Source organism: Papio anubis, chromosome 12 (assembly GCF_008728515.1).
Source record: "Papio anubis isolate 15944 chromosome 12, Panubis1.0, whole genome shotgun sequence".
Classification (NCBI taxonomy): Eukaryota; Metazoa; Chordata; class Mammalia; order Primates; family Cercopithecidae; genus Papio; species Papio anubis.
Window position 1 is genome coordinate 25,337,727 of NC_044987.1, and position 15,931 is coordinate 25,353,657.

The 15,931-nt window shown below is 41.1% G+C and overlaps 1 non-coding gene across 1 annotated transcript; it reads right to left on the bottom strand.

Annotated features, from left to right (window-relative positions):
* Positions 1 to 14,251: 14,251 nt before the first annotated feature.
* On the bottom strand, positions 14,252 to 14,354 carry LOC116269835. The gene has a single exon (XR_004177655.1). It is a non-coding gene; the product is annotated as a U6 spliceosomal RNA (small nuclear RNA).
* Between the last annotated feature and the right edge of the window lie 1,577 nt (positions 14,355 to 15,931).

A 15,931-nucleotide genomic window follows, 5' to 3' on the forward strand; every position in this document is an offset into this window, starting at 1 on the left:
GAATCTGTCTGTCCCTCTGTAGAATTCATTTATGAAACAGCCTGGCTAAACATAACGAATCACAAGATAACACATCTAAAATGAGAACGCTGGGGGTTGAGAGCTGGCTATTCAGAAGGAAACGTAAGCAATGACAGGACAAAGAACATCACTTTCCCAGGAAGGTGCCGTGGCTGAAATGAGAATCCATCACTGACAGAGATGAGATGGGGAGAAACAGAGAGTGACTGGCCAGGGGTAGGCTTGAGCAAACAATGAGGCAGGAGTGTCTTTCAGGATTGATTTGACAGAAAAGGAGACAGCAGTATTTCAACCGGAGCTTTAGAGCAAATAGAAAATCAGATCTCTGACTGAAACAGTAGCAGAAGAAAATTTGTATTCAGAATACATTTTCTCCTTAAAGAAGAAAAAATATAGGGCCACAGAAAAAGGCTTTGCAAAAACAGGACAACAGTAAGTCACCACAGCCTCCTCCTCTTCCCCCCAAGGAAGGCCACGATTGCTGGAAGGGGATCTGATAACCTAAGACAAGGCCATGCTCTCATACTTCACCTGCTGTGGGATCTCCAGTCAAGTACTTCCAATCTCAGAGCCTCAGCACCCTACTCTATTGAATGAGGATAATAAGACCTGCCTCATAGGGTTGCTATAGTTATGAGAGTCCTCTGCAAATTCTAAAAAAGGCTGCTACATATTATTAATATTATTCCAACTCTGTGACATTCTAGAAAGGGCCACACTATGGAGACAGTGAAAAGATCAGTACTTGCCAAGGGTTAGTAGGGAGAAAGGATGAAGAGGTGAAGCACAGAGGATTGTTAGAGAAGTGAAACTATTCTGTACACTATCATGGTGGACACCTGCCATTGTACATTTATCAAAACCTGTAGAATGCACAATGCCAATACTGGGCCCTAACGTAAATGATGGATTCTGGGTGATAATGATGTGTCAATGGAGGTTCACTGATTATAACAAATGTGGTAGGGGATACTGGTAATGGGGGAGGCTGTACACATGTGGAGTAGGGAATGTAAAAGTATATGGGAAATCTCTGTATTTGTAGCTCAATATTGCTGTGATTCTAAACCAGCTCTAAAAAAAATTAACTTCATTAATTTTTTACAATTAAGCCTATTTTTTTAAAAATTACATCAAAGCCAGTGTCATCAGACTCATTCTCATGTTAGTGTGTAATGCTCTCTATGTGAATGCATTCATGTCTGACAGTCCCAGGGCTATCCCCACTGTCCCCCATTCCAACACTGCACAGCACCTAACAGGCTACAGACCACTTTCACATTCCTACTCTTGTGGCTTCCCCAAGGCACACAGCCCTTAGCTGATTTAGGTGGAAGAAGGAGGCCTCAGTCAATTCCTGGCCTTATCGACTCAGGCCCCTGCTCCTTCTACCATGTTGTGTTTACAGATTTCTCAGAGATGGATTATATCTATACCCAGCCTGGTGCCCACCACCTCCCTCCCCAATGTCTTCCAGAGCTGCCAGGATGTGCTGGCCCTTCCTTTGCTAACATGTCACCCTTTCCTGCCTCTTAGCCCCTACAACTTGCCACAAAGACCATGTACCCCTCCCTCCTATTTCCTCTGCCTATGCTCACAAATGTGTCCAAATGGGTCAGACACTACCCCATTCATATCAACCCATGGATTCCTGCCTTCAGCTCTTCAGAACCATCATCCTGTTATAAATTTACCTTTGGGAAAACTACTAGTAGCATCATTATTAAATATTTATTACATACTATGCACTTATATACATTTTCACATAGAATTCTCACTGTAGCCTTTTGATGTTGCATAGGTAATAACCAGTATCCCCAAAGTGAGGCTCAGAAGACTGAATCTCCATTTTGTATTTAGAGGAGTCGAATTCAAACCAGGTCAGTCTGACATCAGAGTCCGTGTTACACTGGCTCTGACACCCCATCCTCAGAACTCTCTTAAATGACACATTGATCTTCTGACTCAACGTTCCTCCTAACTTTGAGCAGTGAAAGTGACTTCTCCTCATGCCCATTCTTCATTCTGAGCTAATCTTTAATCACTTTCCCTCAACAGATGAAGTGCAGGCCATCGGGCCACAGCTTCCCTCTGGTTTTCTTCACGGCCCTTTCTCTATGATGCCCTCTATCATCATACCCAAGATTTCCAACATCCCTCCTTAAAATGCTTTTCATTCCTTAGCCTCTGAGTTTCTCTGCAAAGCTAGTGACCCCAGTCTCTACTCAGCCACAGGAAACTGCAGAGTAACAGGAATTCCATAGGTGTCTTCATGGATCCAAACAGCCGCAAAGCATCACACCATGTCTATAAACTGTCAGTGTCTCCATTCCCGGACCTTTACTCCACCTCTCTAGCCTCTTGTGATCTCCATTTCCCCACCTGAGTTAGCCTCCCAGTCCATCACCCCCTCTCAGGGACCATTTTCCCACATCTCACTTTAACAATGCACTCATTGCCATCCTAGAACCTCATTTGCCACCCAAATGTGATCCTTCCACAGTTAAACAATGCCCTCTATTTCCCAAGACTTTCTCCAGAAAATCTAGGTATCTTAAAATGTGGAAATAGAATGATAAAATAACCCTGAGCACCTTTCAACGTAAGATCAAATACAAACTACTAAGATCAAATACTAATCCTAGCAGGGCCCTCCCTCTTGCTAGAACTCTTTCATTCAAGCTCCCTTGGCACTGTCTGTGAATGGCACTGCCCATAGCAGCCACTCTGTTTCCTTAGCCTTAATTCCAAATGTGCCACCTCACTTTCCATAGGTAATTTTACTTTCACTGTGAAGATTACACAATTATTGCAAATTCCCTCAGCTTTCCTAGCTCTCTAAAATATCTCCAGAACTTCTTTCCCGGTCGTATCTGAGAAGTGTCCTGTTTTTCTGTCAAGACTAATACTTCTACCTGTTCTTGATCCCATTCACTTTTATCTCCTCCAGCATCTCATTCTTATGCCCAGTGCCATCTCCTCTCCCCTCTATCTCCGACCTCCCCCTCTCCCATCTCCCCCCACCTCCCATCTTCCCCTCTATCTCCTATCTCTACCCCTATCTCCCACATCCCCCTCTATCTCCCACCTCCCCTTCTATCTCATATTTCTACCCCTATCTCTCACCTTCCCGCATCTCCCATTTCTCCCTTCTATCTCCTATCTCTATCCCTATCTTCCGTCTCTCCCCCATCTCCTATCTCTACCCCTATCTCCCACCTCCCCTTCTGTTTCCCGCCTCTCCCCTCTATCTCCCACCTACCTCTCTATCTCCCACCTACCCCTCTATCTCCCACCTCCCCATCTATCTCCCACATCCCCTGTGTATCTCATATCTCTCCCTCTATCTCCCACTCTCCCCACCATCTCCCATGTCTCCCTTCTACATCCCTTCTCCTCCTCTAATTCCCATCTTGCCTGTCTTCCATCTATTTCATCTATCTCTGATCTATCCTGATGTCTTTCCTTCCTCTGGCTTCTTGCGCTATGTTCATAAACAATGTGATCTCCCCATGCTAAATCAGTGATTCTGGCAGGGCCATCTGTGTATTCAGGAGTCATTACTGAATGCTATGAAGCAGGCTTTCCGTTTGGTGCTGATGAGACAAAGAGAAATGGGGAAACTTCCACTCCCAAGAAGTTCACACTCCAGGAGAGAAACAGATGCGTGAAGAGTGGGACCAATTCTAGGTAAATACTAAGTACAGGATTATCAGGACAACAGTTGAAAGAGGTCTCCTCAAGACAGGGAGTATGCGCTCTACCAGTGTCAAAGGACTAGAAGACGGGGAACCACATTTTCAAGATTCACTTGCCATTAAGGTTCTGAGGTCATATCCTAATCAAGCTCCTCACCTCCTCATTCCCAGATTATGGCAACATTCTCCTGGATAGTCTCATAGCTTCAAATCATCTTCCAATCCAAACTTCACACTGCTTCAAGGGTAAACATCACTTCATAACAGACACTTCAATGCTAAATATTACTCACTAGCACCAGGTTACAAAAATAGCTCGCCTGAACTGCACAACAATGGAACAAGCTTCTTGCAAAGTAGACAACTCTCGCCATTACTATTGATACTACTTATTTCGTATTTACTCCATTACCTCTCATTACTTGTTATATTTCTGTTTGTATATGACTCATTTTCTTTACTAAGTTGTAATTTCCATGAGGGAAATCCTGCAGATGCAGGAGTTCTGAATCTTTTTCCATTGAGTCATGCCATGTTTCAATTTCTTAGTAGGCAAGAAAAATAAAAAGAAAAAAGAGTAAATCAAGATACATATTTGCAGCATATATGATAAAAACAGTTCTTATGTATATTATATATACAGTGTTCTTAGAAATCTCAGAGAAAATAAATGAACATGCCAATTTAAAAATGGTCAATGAACACGAATAGGCATTGAAAAAATGCTCATCATCACTGGTCATCAGATAAATGCAAATCAAAACCACGATGAGATACCATCTCACACCAGTTAGAATGGCGATCATTAAAAAGTCAGGAAACAACAGGTGCTGGAGAGGATGTGGAGAAATAGGAACACTTTTATACAGTTGGTGGGACTGTAAACTAGTTCAACCTTTGCGTAAGACAGTGTGGCAATTCCTCAAGAATCTAGGACTAGAAATACCATTTGACCCAGCCATCCCATTACTGGAGATATACCCAAAGGATTATAAATCATGCTGCTATAAAGACACATGCACACATATGTTTATTGTGGCACTATTTACAATAGCAAAGACTTGGAATCAACCCAAATGTCCATCAATGATAGACTGGATTAAGAAAATGTGGCACATATACACCATGGAATGTTATACAGCCATAAAAAAGGATGAGTTTGTGTCCTTTCTAGAGACATAGATGCAGCTAGAAACCATCATTCTCAGTAAACTATTGCAAGAACAGAAAACCAAACACCGCATGTTCTCACTCATAGGTGGGAATTGAACAATGAGATCACTTGGACACAGGAAGGGGAACATTACACACCGGGGCCTATCGTGGGAAGTGGGGGAGGGATAGCATTAGGAGATATACCTAATGTAAATGACGAGTTAATGGGTGCAGCACACCAACATGGCACATGTATACATATGTAACAAACCTGCACGTTGTGCACATGTACACTAGAACTTAAAGTATAATAAAAAAAAAAAAAAAAGAATTCATTTGGAAAAAAAAAAAGAAGTTGGATGGAGTATTGGGTGGGACACTAAGCATCTAAGTCAATAAGCTAATGATAATTGTAATTATTCATTGGGTACAGTGTATGCTGCTTGGGTAATGGGTGCACTAAAATCTCAGAACTTACCCGTGTAACCAAATAGCACCTGTTCCCCAAAAACTATTGAAATAAAAAATCATTATCAAAATAAAAAGAAATGCAAGTAACTAATACACATAATTTCTAAAATTATGTAAACTTACTAGTAATCAAATAATGTAAAAATTAAGTGTATTTTAAAATATTATATATTTTCTAACAATAGCTAATTTTTATTGAGTCTTTGCAACAAGCCAGATTCTCTTCTAAGAACTTGACATGAATTCATTCATTAATCTTCCCAATAAGCCTGTGAGGAAGTTACTATCACTATTCTCTAAATTTTATGGGGAATGAGGTACAGAGAGGTTAAGTGACCTACCAGGGTCATGCAACTAGTCAGTGATGAAGACACAATTTTAATTCAGATACTTGGACTCCAAAACCATGTTCTTGGCCACTCCCTCTTCTAGCTCCTCTAGATGACTAAACAATCATTGGATGTTTTGTATGTGCCAGGTACAGTGCTAACTGTTGTGAATAAATTATCTTCTTTGAGCCTTACAATAATCCTAGAAATGATTTATTTTTTCTTTACTTAGCAGACTAAGAAATGCTAAGAGAAGCTAAGAAATTTGGACAAATTAACAGCTATTACAGTAAATGGTAGAAATGGGTTTGTTTGCACAAAAGTCTATACAAGATGTTGGCAAGGGTTTGGGGAAATAGGTACTTTCATAAACTTGATGGAAAAGGTAAACAGTATAACCATTTTGAGAGGTAATATGGCAAACATCCTTGGCTTTTTTAGTTTACCATTGTCTCATGTAGTTTTTTAAGCATATTGTTTTCTTTAGAAATCACCATGTATGATGATTCTCTGATAAAGATGTCTAATTAATATTATTTATATTTGAGACTAGAGAAATAGCTAATAGCATATTCTTATAAAGAAACACAATATGTTCATTAAAATGATGCTGTAGTCGAATATCTTTATGATGTAAAAAAATGTTAATGATATGTTGCAAAGGGAGAAAGGTTAGATCACCAAACAGCAAGTACCATATGACTGCATTTTTATTAAGAAAACATATAATATAAAAAGAGTTGACTACATAGCTAGATAGGTAGATGTCTAGCTAGTTAGACATTTAGATACACAGAGCTACCTAGACAGACAGCTACAGGCTAAAAGCTTTTTAATAGTAAGAAAATATTTAAACTGGCTGTCTCCATAGAGTAGAATTTCAGTGATTTTTTCTTCTTTGGATTTTTCTGTATATTTTCAATGTTCTGTTTTTCCAGTTGTGACAAGGGGAAAAATGACAATTTCTGTATGTGGTTCCACAGAATAAACTAAAGAAGGTGTCTTGGAGCTTATAAAAGTAATATTTCTACCTAAAGTTCACAGACAAAGTCAGTGATTGTTGTGCTGAGACAGACAGAAGCCAAGAATAATTGTTAATATTTCCCATAAGCCAGTCACACAAAAGATCAGTCCTTCCTTACAAACCCAGTTAGAAAACTCTCTAGACTCTGGATCCCTTCTCACCAGGTAAGTCTAGATAATTCTCTCTTGCCCTAAAATACCGGGTTTTCATTTGATAGCATTCCCCATAGACCCCTCTCCCAGTCCTAATGGACCTTCTTGTCAGATGACCCAGTTGCCTTAGTTAGAAATCTTGATTTGCAGGTTACAGAAACCAAATACAGCAGTATATGTCAAAATGACTTTACTGAGAAGATAAAGGGTCATCTCTCACAGAACTCAAGTACAGGATGAGAATAGCCATGGGCAGCTTCTTCCTGAACACCAGCTTCATTCCCCTGTGTCTCCATAAATTGGCTCTCTCTGTTCCTCTACTCCATGGTAGAAGATAGCCCCCACACCTCCTGAGTCCACAGCCTCAGGATCAGTTCCACAGACTCGCTGGAAAAAAGCCAACTGGCTCAATTTTGCTCAGGCATTCCTCTTTGTCACTGCTAGGGTCAGCACACGACTTCCAAGGTACACCTGTGGGGTCAGCTTGTGACCTTGTGGAGGGAGGGTGGTGGTTCCTAGGAACAAGGGGTGGCTGCAAGCAGCAGACTCTTTGAGAGGTGTCATCTGCCAGCCCTGCCAGCCCTCTTGGCTGCATTGACCTTTCAGTTGCGGTTAGGATCACACAGGTAGCATCCTGCAGCTCTCTCATTATGTCCAATCAGTGAATCCTGTCAGCAAACTCAACTGTAAGGGCAGGAACCAACCTTACCTCCCGCCTCTTCGATATCTTCCTCTGCACAGCACATTGGAGGCTTTGGATACTTATCTGATTGCCTCCAGGATGTGTCACCCTGCAGCATGAGCTAATCACATGGCATAAACACTCCCAAACTAACTTTTAGGTGATGAAGCCAAACAAACAATTCTGCTTCAGAATCAGAACCAAGGATGAGGGTTGAGTTTTGAAATCTGTGTGGTTTTAAAGAGATATTTACATGGATATCAATTCTCTCTCTCTCTCTGTCTCTCTCTCTCTCTCTCTCTCTGTGTGTGTGTGTGTGTGTGTGTGTGTGTGTGTGTGTGTGTTTTCTCCTATACGGCCAAAGTGAAGAGAAGGTAAACTAGAAATTGCCTCCATTTTCACAGTCCACTGTTTTCCATGCTGGAAATCTATAAAAGAAATTTTGGTCTGTGAAATAAAGTAGCAATGTTCACATAAGAAGGCAAACAGAATAGAATTTAGAGCCCATCTCCTCAGGCCTACCTGATATCAAGCTCAGACACATTAAGATAATGCCATTTGGGATCTTGTTTTAATTGGATTTTCTAATCTTCCGTATATTCTAATGAGCTTGGGGGAAGGAAATCTTCAGTGTTTAGGATACAGCCTCTATCAAGAGGATCAAGAGTTTTCTCTTTGGGCTGCCCTGTGTTGAGGAGTGAAGGTGAAGAGGGACTTAAATGTGAATCTCAGCCACCTATGTGATCTCCCAGCCTTCAGCCTTCAAGAGGTGCCTGTTCACACCTTTTATTTCCATCTCTAAGGAGCCATAAGTTGCAAAAGAATGACCCAAAAGTCTTCAGCAAAACGTCTTTCTCAGAGAGCTTACTGTAGTTAATATGCTGCATTTGATAATAATTTAATAAGGATCTATAAATCCAGTCACAGCCAGAGGTCAGTGGGCTGCAGCCCAGAAGGGGAGAGGGCTCTGTTGACCATGGCCACCCAACAAAGGGCAAAATGCCTGGCCCCTCAGCCCAGACCAGATGGCCGGAGATGCCCAGCTCATCAGCAATACCACCTAGAAAAACAGAAGTGGACACAACAGTGAACACCTCTGACTATCTGTTAGTGCTGGGGCTGCCGTAAGAGTACCACAGACTGAGGAGTTATTTTGTTTTGTGTTTTGTTTTGTTTTTGAGACGGAGTTTTGCTCTTGTTGCTCAGGCTGGAGTGCAATGGCATGATCTTGGCTCACTACAACCTCCACCTCCCGGGTTCAAGTGATTCTCTTGCCTCAGCCTCCCGAGTAGCTGGGATTAGAGGCATGCACAACCACGCCCAGCTAATTTTGTATTTTTAGTAGAGATGGGGTTTCTCCATGTTGGTTAGGCTGGTCTTGAACTCCCAACCTCAGGTGATCCGCCTGCCTCAGCCTCCCAAAGTGCTGGAAATACAGGCATAAGCCACTGCTCCTGGCCCAGACCGAGTAGTTTAAACAACAGAAATTTATTTTCTCACAGTTCTGGAGGCTGAGACCAAGCTCTCGTTGTGGGCAGGGTGGATTTCTCTGGAAGCCTCTCTCCTTGGCTTGTAGATGGACACCTTCTTGCTGTGTCCTCACAGAGTCTTTCCTCTGTACATGTCCATGTCCAAATTTCTTCTTCTTATAAGGACACCAGGGTAAGGTTGGTGCCTGCCCTTATAGTTGAATTTGCTGACAGGACTCATTAGGACCTGCCTTGTGACCTCATTTCAATGTAATTACCTATTTAAAAACTCTATCTCCAAATACTGTCACATTCTGATAATCTGGAGGTTAGGACTTCAACATATAAATTTGTTCAAACAATTCAGCCCATGAAACCATTCAGAGGAACAAGCTGGGAATACGCATACTTTCTCTAAACCTCTCCGACCCTGCTGGGAAACCAGACCAGCACTGTTGTGACCTGAGCAAGCTCTAGACAGATGGCCTAGACCCCAATACTACATGTCCAGATACAAGCTGTGAGATCTTAGGCAAGTGACTTGTCCTCTCTGGGCCACGGTTTCTCAGATGCAAAATGAGGATGATTATAATAGTGCCTAAGTCCTATGACATAGGATTGCAGTGACAAGGAAATTAGTTCCACACATGAAGGGCTTAGAACAGCCCCTGACACAAAGAAAATGCTTAATAAATATTGGTGACTTTTATTATCAGTTGAGCCACCAGGCACCCTAGCTAATTACTAGCCCAGCCAGGGTGGAGATTTGCTATATCTACATCCACTGCACTGTTGAAGGTGCCCCCAATGAACAGTAACTGAGGCTACCCATGAACCCATAGTGAGTCTAGCCAAAACCTATTAGCCACAAATTGGGAGGCAAATATCCATCCACCTTCCAGAAGCCTCAGCCAGCTTATTCTGTCAACTTAAGTTCCTGAGCACTTAAGGCTTCTGCTTCAGTGAATGAATATGCATCCACTTCTAAGCCCCTTTGTATAGGCTGAACGGACAGGTGATGAATTTCTCCCTTTGTTTTATGTTTGTTTGTTTGTTTTTTGTTTTTTTTTAATTTTCACTGAAGACTACAGAGAAAGGCTTAAACTAATCCTGGGAAGACAAAAGTCTTCTTTTCCTAGTCTATTTAGTCTTGCCTATAGCTAATCAGCTTGTTTGTCAGAGCGGACCCTAGCTCTGCTACAAAAACACGACAAGGAGGAATGTATAAACCCTAGCGACATTTTCACTTTGATGTACTGGGTGTTTGTCATTTGAGGGTGCCAGGCGTTCAGCTTTACAGGCACTACACCAGTGTCAATGGAATCCCTCACTTCCATCTCAGAAGTGGAGTGCCATCACTTACATCAACAGACTTTTTAAATTTTTATTTTTATTTATTTATTTAGGGGTACAAATGCAGGTTTCTTACATACATATATTGCATCATGGTGAAGTCTGAGCTTTGAGTGTACCTGTCACCTGAATAGTGAACATTATATCCAACAGGTAACTTTTCAACCTTCCTCCCTCTCCCATCCTCCCACCTTTTGTAGTCTCCAATGGCTATTATTCTATTCTGTATATCCATGGGTACCCACTGTTTAACTCCCACTTTTAAGTGTGAACATGTGGTATTTGACTTCCCGGTTTTGAGTTATTTCACTGAGGATAATGGCCTCCAGTTCCATCCCTGTTGCTGCAAAAGAAATTTTGTTCGTTTTTATGGCTGAGTAGTATTCCATGATGTGTATGTGATATATCAGAATCTTCTTGACAAATCCTATTCAACCATCAGCACAATATTTTCTCTTACTGAAATTTTACATCTCCTTGCTTGAAGATGTAAGTAAGAATGCTTCATTAGTCATTGCCTGAGTTTCTTGACTGTCTTCCAACGCCCAGATTTTAAGTGTGTGTGTCTGTGTGTCTGTGTGTGTAAAATAGTCTGCAAATATTTTTTCCCATTCTTTAGGCCAGGGGTCCTTAACCCCTGGGCCATGGACCAGTACTGGTCTGTAGCCTGATAGGAGCCAGGCTGCACAGAAGAAGGTGAGCAGTGAGTGGGCGAGCGAAGAAGCTTCATCTGTATTTACAGCTGCTCTCCATTGCTTGCATTACCGCCTAAGCTCCACCTACTGTCACATCAGTGGTAGCATTAGATTCTCATAGGAGTGTGAGCCCTATTGTCAACTGTGCATGTGAGGGGTCTAGGTTGTGGGTTCCTTATGTGAATCTAATGCCTGACGATCTGAGGTGGAGCCAGGCAGTGATGCTAGCACTGAAGAGTGGCTGCAAATACAGATTAACATTAGCGGGGAGGTTTGACTGCACAGAGACCATAATAAATCAATTGCTTGCAGACTCATATCAAAACCCTATCAATGAGCAGCAAGTGACAATTAAGCTGGATCTCCCTATTGTTTAAAATCCAAATGAATGGCAGTGATAAACCCAAAATTCAAAAGAACAGTTACTTCAAGGTAGAGATGGAGGCTTGGGGTGAAGAAAAAGAACATAGATTAAACTATATATATACACACACACACACACACACATATATACACACATACATATATATATACACATACACACATATAGATATGTGTTTTGTTTAGGTTTTATGTTTTTGAGATGGAGTCTCACTCTGTCACCCAGGCTGGAGTCCAGTGGCGAGATTTCGGCTTACTGCAAGCTCCACCTCCCGGGTTCACGCCATTCTCCCGCCTCAGCCTCCCGAGTAGCTGGGACTACAGGCGCCCGCCACCACGCCTGGCTAATTTTTTGTTTTTGTATTTTTAGTAGAGATGGGGTTTCACCATGTTAGCCAGAATGGTCTCGATTTCCTGACCTCGTGATCCACTCGCCTCAGCCTCCCAATATGAAACTGTATTTTTAATGTTCTAGTTTTATAAGCTGAGTGTTGGGTTTATGGTGTTTATTACTATGTTTTATAGCAAATGTGTCACATATTTTATGTATCAAATATTACAAAATATAAAATAACTATAATTTTTAAGACTGGATTTTGATGTTTTTCAGTGACAATTTTAACCATTTCATTTTTTAACTTTTTATAACATTTTACTTTTTGCTGCATTTCACACATATTTCAACAACCACTTTTATTCTTTCAAAAGGGGAACAAAGAATGCTTTATTGAAGCATAATGGTAATGTGCTCAATCCCTTTACCCAGGTATAAGAAAATGGATGTCAGTTTCTATGTCAGATCCATTTAACATCTTCAAGAGATTGTTTTTGCATTCCAGCCCAGGTGGTCATGGTGGCCCTAAAGATAGCAACACCTTGTACCTAAAAGCACAAATCCTAACAGGGCAATATTGTTGCAAGGTAATACTTTTCTCCAAGAAAGCAATGAAAGGTAGCATGGGTGAGTTAAGGAGCAACACTGCTATTCTCCTCAACTCAGTGGCATCTACTTGGTACCTACTGTGTGCCCAGCATTGTCATGGGCACTGAGGATGTAGTGATCACTAAAACAAAAACACACAGCCACTGATGGCAGGGGACTCACCTTCATTTTTCTGTAAGTTTCACTTTTTCAAATTTCCAACTTTTATTTTAAGTTCAGGGGTACATGTGCAGGATGTGCAGGTTTGTTACATAGGTAAACGTGTGCCATGGTGGTTTGCTGTACAGATCATCCCATCACCTAGGTATTAAGCCCAGCATCTGTTAGCTATTCTTCCTGATGCTCTCCCTTCCCCCATCCCTGACTCTCCAATAGGCCCCAGTGTGTGTTGTTCCCACATGTCCACGTGTTCTCATCATTCAGATCCAATTTATAAGTGAGAATATATGGTATTTGGTTTTCTGCTCCTGCATTAGTTTGCTGAGGATAATGGCTTCCAGTTCCACTCACATCCCTGCAAAAGACATGATCTCATTTCTTTTTATGGCTGCATAGTATTCCATGGTGTATATGTACCATATTTTCCTTATCCAGTCTATCACTGATGGGCATTTACATTGATTTTATGTCTTCACTATTGTGAATAGTGCTGCAATGAACATACCTGTACATGTATCTTTATAACAGAATGATTTCTATTCCTGTGGGTCTATACCCAGTAATGGGATTGCTGAGTCAAATGGTATTTCTGCCTCTAGGTCTTTGAAAAATCACCACACTGTCTTCCACAACGGTTGAACTAACTTACACACCAGTGTAAAAATGTTCCTTGTTCTCCACAACCTTGCCAGCATCTGTTGCTTTTTTTACTTTTTAATAATAGCCACTCTGACTGGTGTGAGATGCCATCTCATTGTGGTTTTGATTTGCATTTCTCTTATGATCAGTGATGTTGAGGTTTTTTTCATATGTTTCTTGGCCACATGTATGTCTTTTTTTGAGAAGTGCCTATTCATGTCCTTTGTCCACTTTTTATTTTTTGAAAAGGAGTTTTGCTCTTGTTGCCCAAGCCAGAGTGCAATGGCGCAGTCTTGGCTCACTGCAACCTCTGCTCCCAGGTTCAAGTGATTCTCCTCCCTCAGCCTCCCAAGTAGCTGGGATTACAGGCATGTGCCACCATGCCTGGCTAATTTTTTGTATGTTTAGTAGAAACAGGGTTTCATCACGTTAGCCAGGCTGGTCTTGAACTCCTGACCTCAGATGACCCACCTGCCCGGCCTTCCAAAGTGCTGAGATTGCAGGCGTGAGCCACTGCACCTGGCCCCATTTGCCCACTTTTTACTGGGGTTGTTTTTTTTTTTTTTTTTTTTTTGGATATTTGTTTAAGTTTCTTGTAGATACTGGATATTAGACCTTTGTCAGATGGATAGATTGCAAAAATTTTCTCCTATTCTGTGGGTTATCTATTCACTCGGATGATAGTTTCTTTTGCTGTGCAGAAGCTTTATTTAATTCATCCAATTTGTCAATGTTTGCTTTTGTTGCAATTGCCTTTGGCATCTTTGTCATGAAATCTTTGCCTATGCCTATATTCTTTATGGTATTGCCTAGATTTTCTTCTAGGGTATTTATAGTTTTGGATTTTACATTTAAGTCTTTAATCCATCTGAGTTGATTTTTGTATATGGTGTAAGGAAGGGGTCCAGTTTCAATTTTCTGCATATGGCTCGCCAGTTCTCCCAGCACCATTTGTTGAATAGGGAATTCTTTCTTTGCTGCTTGTTTTTGTCAGATTTGTCAAAGATCAAACGGTTGTAGGTGTGTTGTCTTATTTTAGAGTTGTCTATTCTCTTCCATTGGACTCCCCTTCTTTTTAAAAAAAATATGGAATGCTTCACAAATTTGTGTGGCATCCTTGCACAGAGGCCATGGTAATCTTCTCTGTAGCATTCCAATTTTAGTGTATGTGCTAACAAAGCAAGCAAAGAACTCACGGTCTGATGTGGACAGGCCAAGTAAACTGAAGTGCAACAGTGTTAAAGAAACATGAGTAGCCCAGGTATGGGAAAAGTTTACTATAAGTTGTGGGGAGGGGGGTTGATGGTGAATTAGAAAAAGCTTCTAAAGGTAAAGGAAAAAAAACAATCCAGAGAGAGGAGACAACATAGGTGAAGACATAGGATCTGAATATAGTATTACTAAATGGTATATTAAGTAGGTGCATTTAATTTTTAAACAGCCCCTAAATCCCATTTAAATGACATTTATGTCAGCATGGAAACAACAAGGGTGCCACTGGTACACTAGGAATTTTGAGAAATTTGTGAGTGTACTCACCAATGCTTCATTATGGGCTTTGGGTTGCTAGAACTGGGGATGCACAGGTTATATTTCAGATGATTTAAAATTTGCTCTACAAGACTTAACATCTAATCATAGCTGACTAGAATCAATATTTAAAATTATTTTACATCTCTTGAGCTTTCTGCAAATTAAAGGGGGAAAAAATTGGCTCTGAATTATTGGGGAATAAACACAAGTTGGAAATTGTTTAAATAAAGGAATACAAAAACCCAGATCATTAGGACAGTCTCTGCAATCAAATCATCAACTCCCTCCATTGGAAGAGATGGCTTTGCAAGATCTTTGCTGTGGCCTTCCTTGCCCAAGCCTCCTCCATTGGCATAACCATTCTCAATTTCTATGAATCCTTTCAAAGAACTAGAGAGCTGTTTCTGTCAGATAGAGGCACATAGTATTATTACTGCAACAATCCAGTCAGAAGAAGGCTTTATAAATTACTCACTAGGCTGTGGGTGGGTTAAGAACTGATAGTCTGAGTTCCTAGACTTTCCTAACAGAAAATGGTCAACTGCAATTACTTGATTCTCCTTTCAAATGACTAATTCTCCTCTGGTTTCTTTTGGGTCTCTCCCATTTCCATTCTGGGTAGCAATCCCTGCTGGCAGAGATGGTAATTAGGTGTGATTTAAGTGTTGCATAATTTGTACAATGCTATAAAATGCCAGTGCAAAATCAAGAGAGTTTGGTCAAGAGGAAAATTTATTTTGGAAAAAAAGAAGAGAGGGGGAGCAGGTGGCACTAGGCCATCTGCTTCAGAAGGAATAATTATTAGGATTCTTGTTTTGCTGAGAACATTTTTAGAAAAAGCATTTGCAAGGGTTGCTGAAAAGCAGCATCAATTCTGAGAAGGGAGTAGGAAGAGACACAAAAGCCAAGCAGGCCAAACTGTCCAGACAAATCCAGGGCCAACTAAGTCAACCCTGCAAATGAGAACTTCCCAGAAACATCCAGTAGGAAGGAAATCCTGCAAGTAAAAAGTCATCATCAAAGTAGAAAGGATGATTTCAGCTCTGATATTGTCTTTTTATCCATTGATACTATCCAATGCTTTACATCTCCAGGAAGCAGATTGTGGACCACAATGTTTTAAGGATGTCAGACTTTCTTCCTTCTCAATCTCTACTCCCTGATCATGTGGCCATTTCTTCATGCCTATACCCATGTCAAGACAAAGGGCTTGGACATATAACTCCT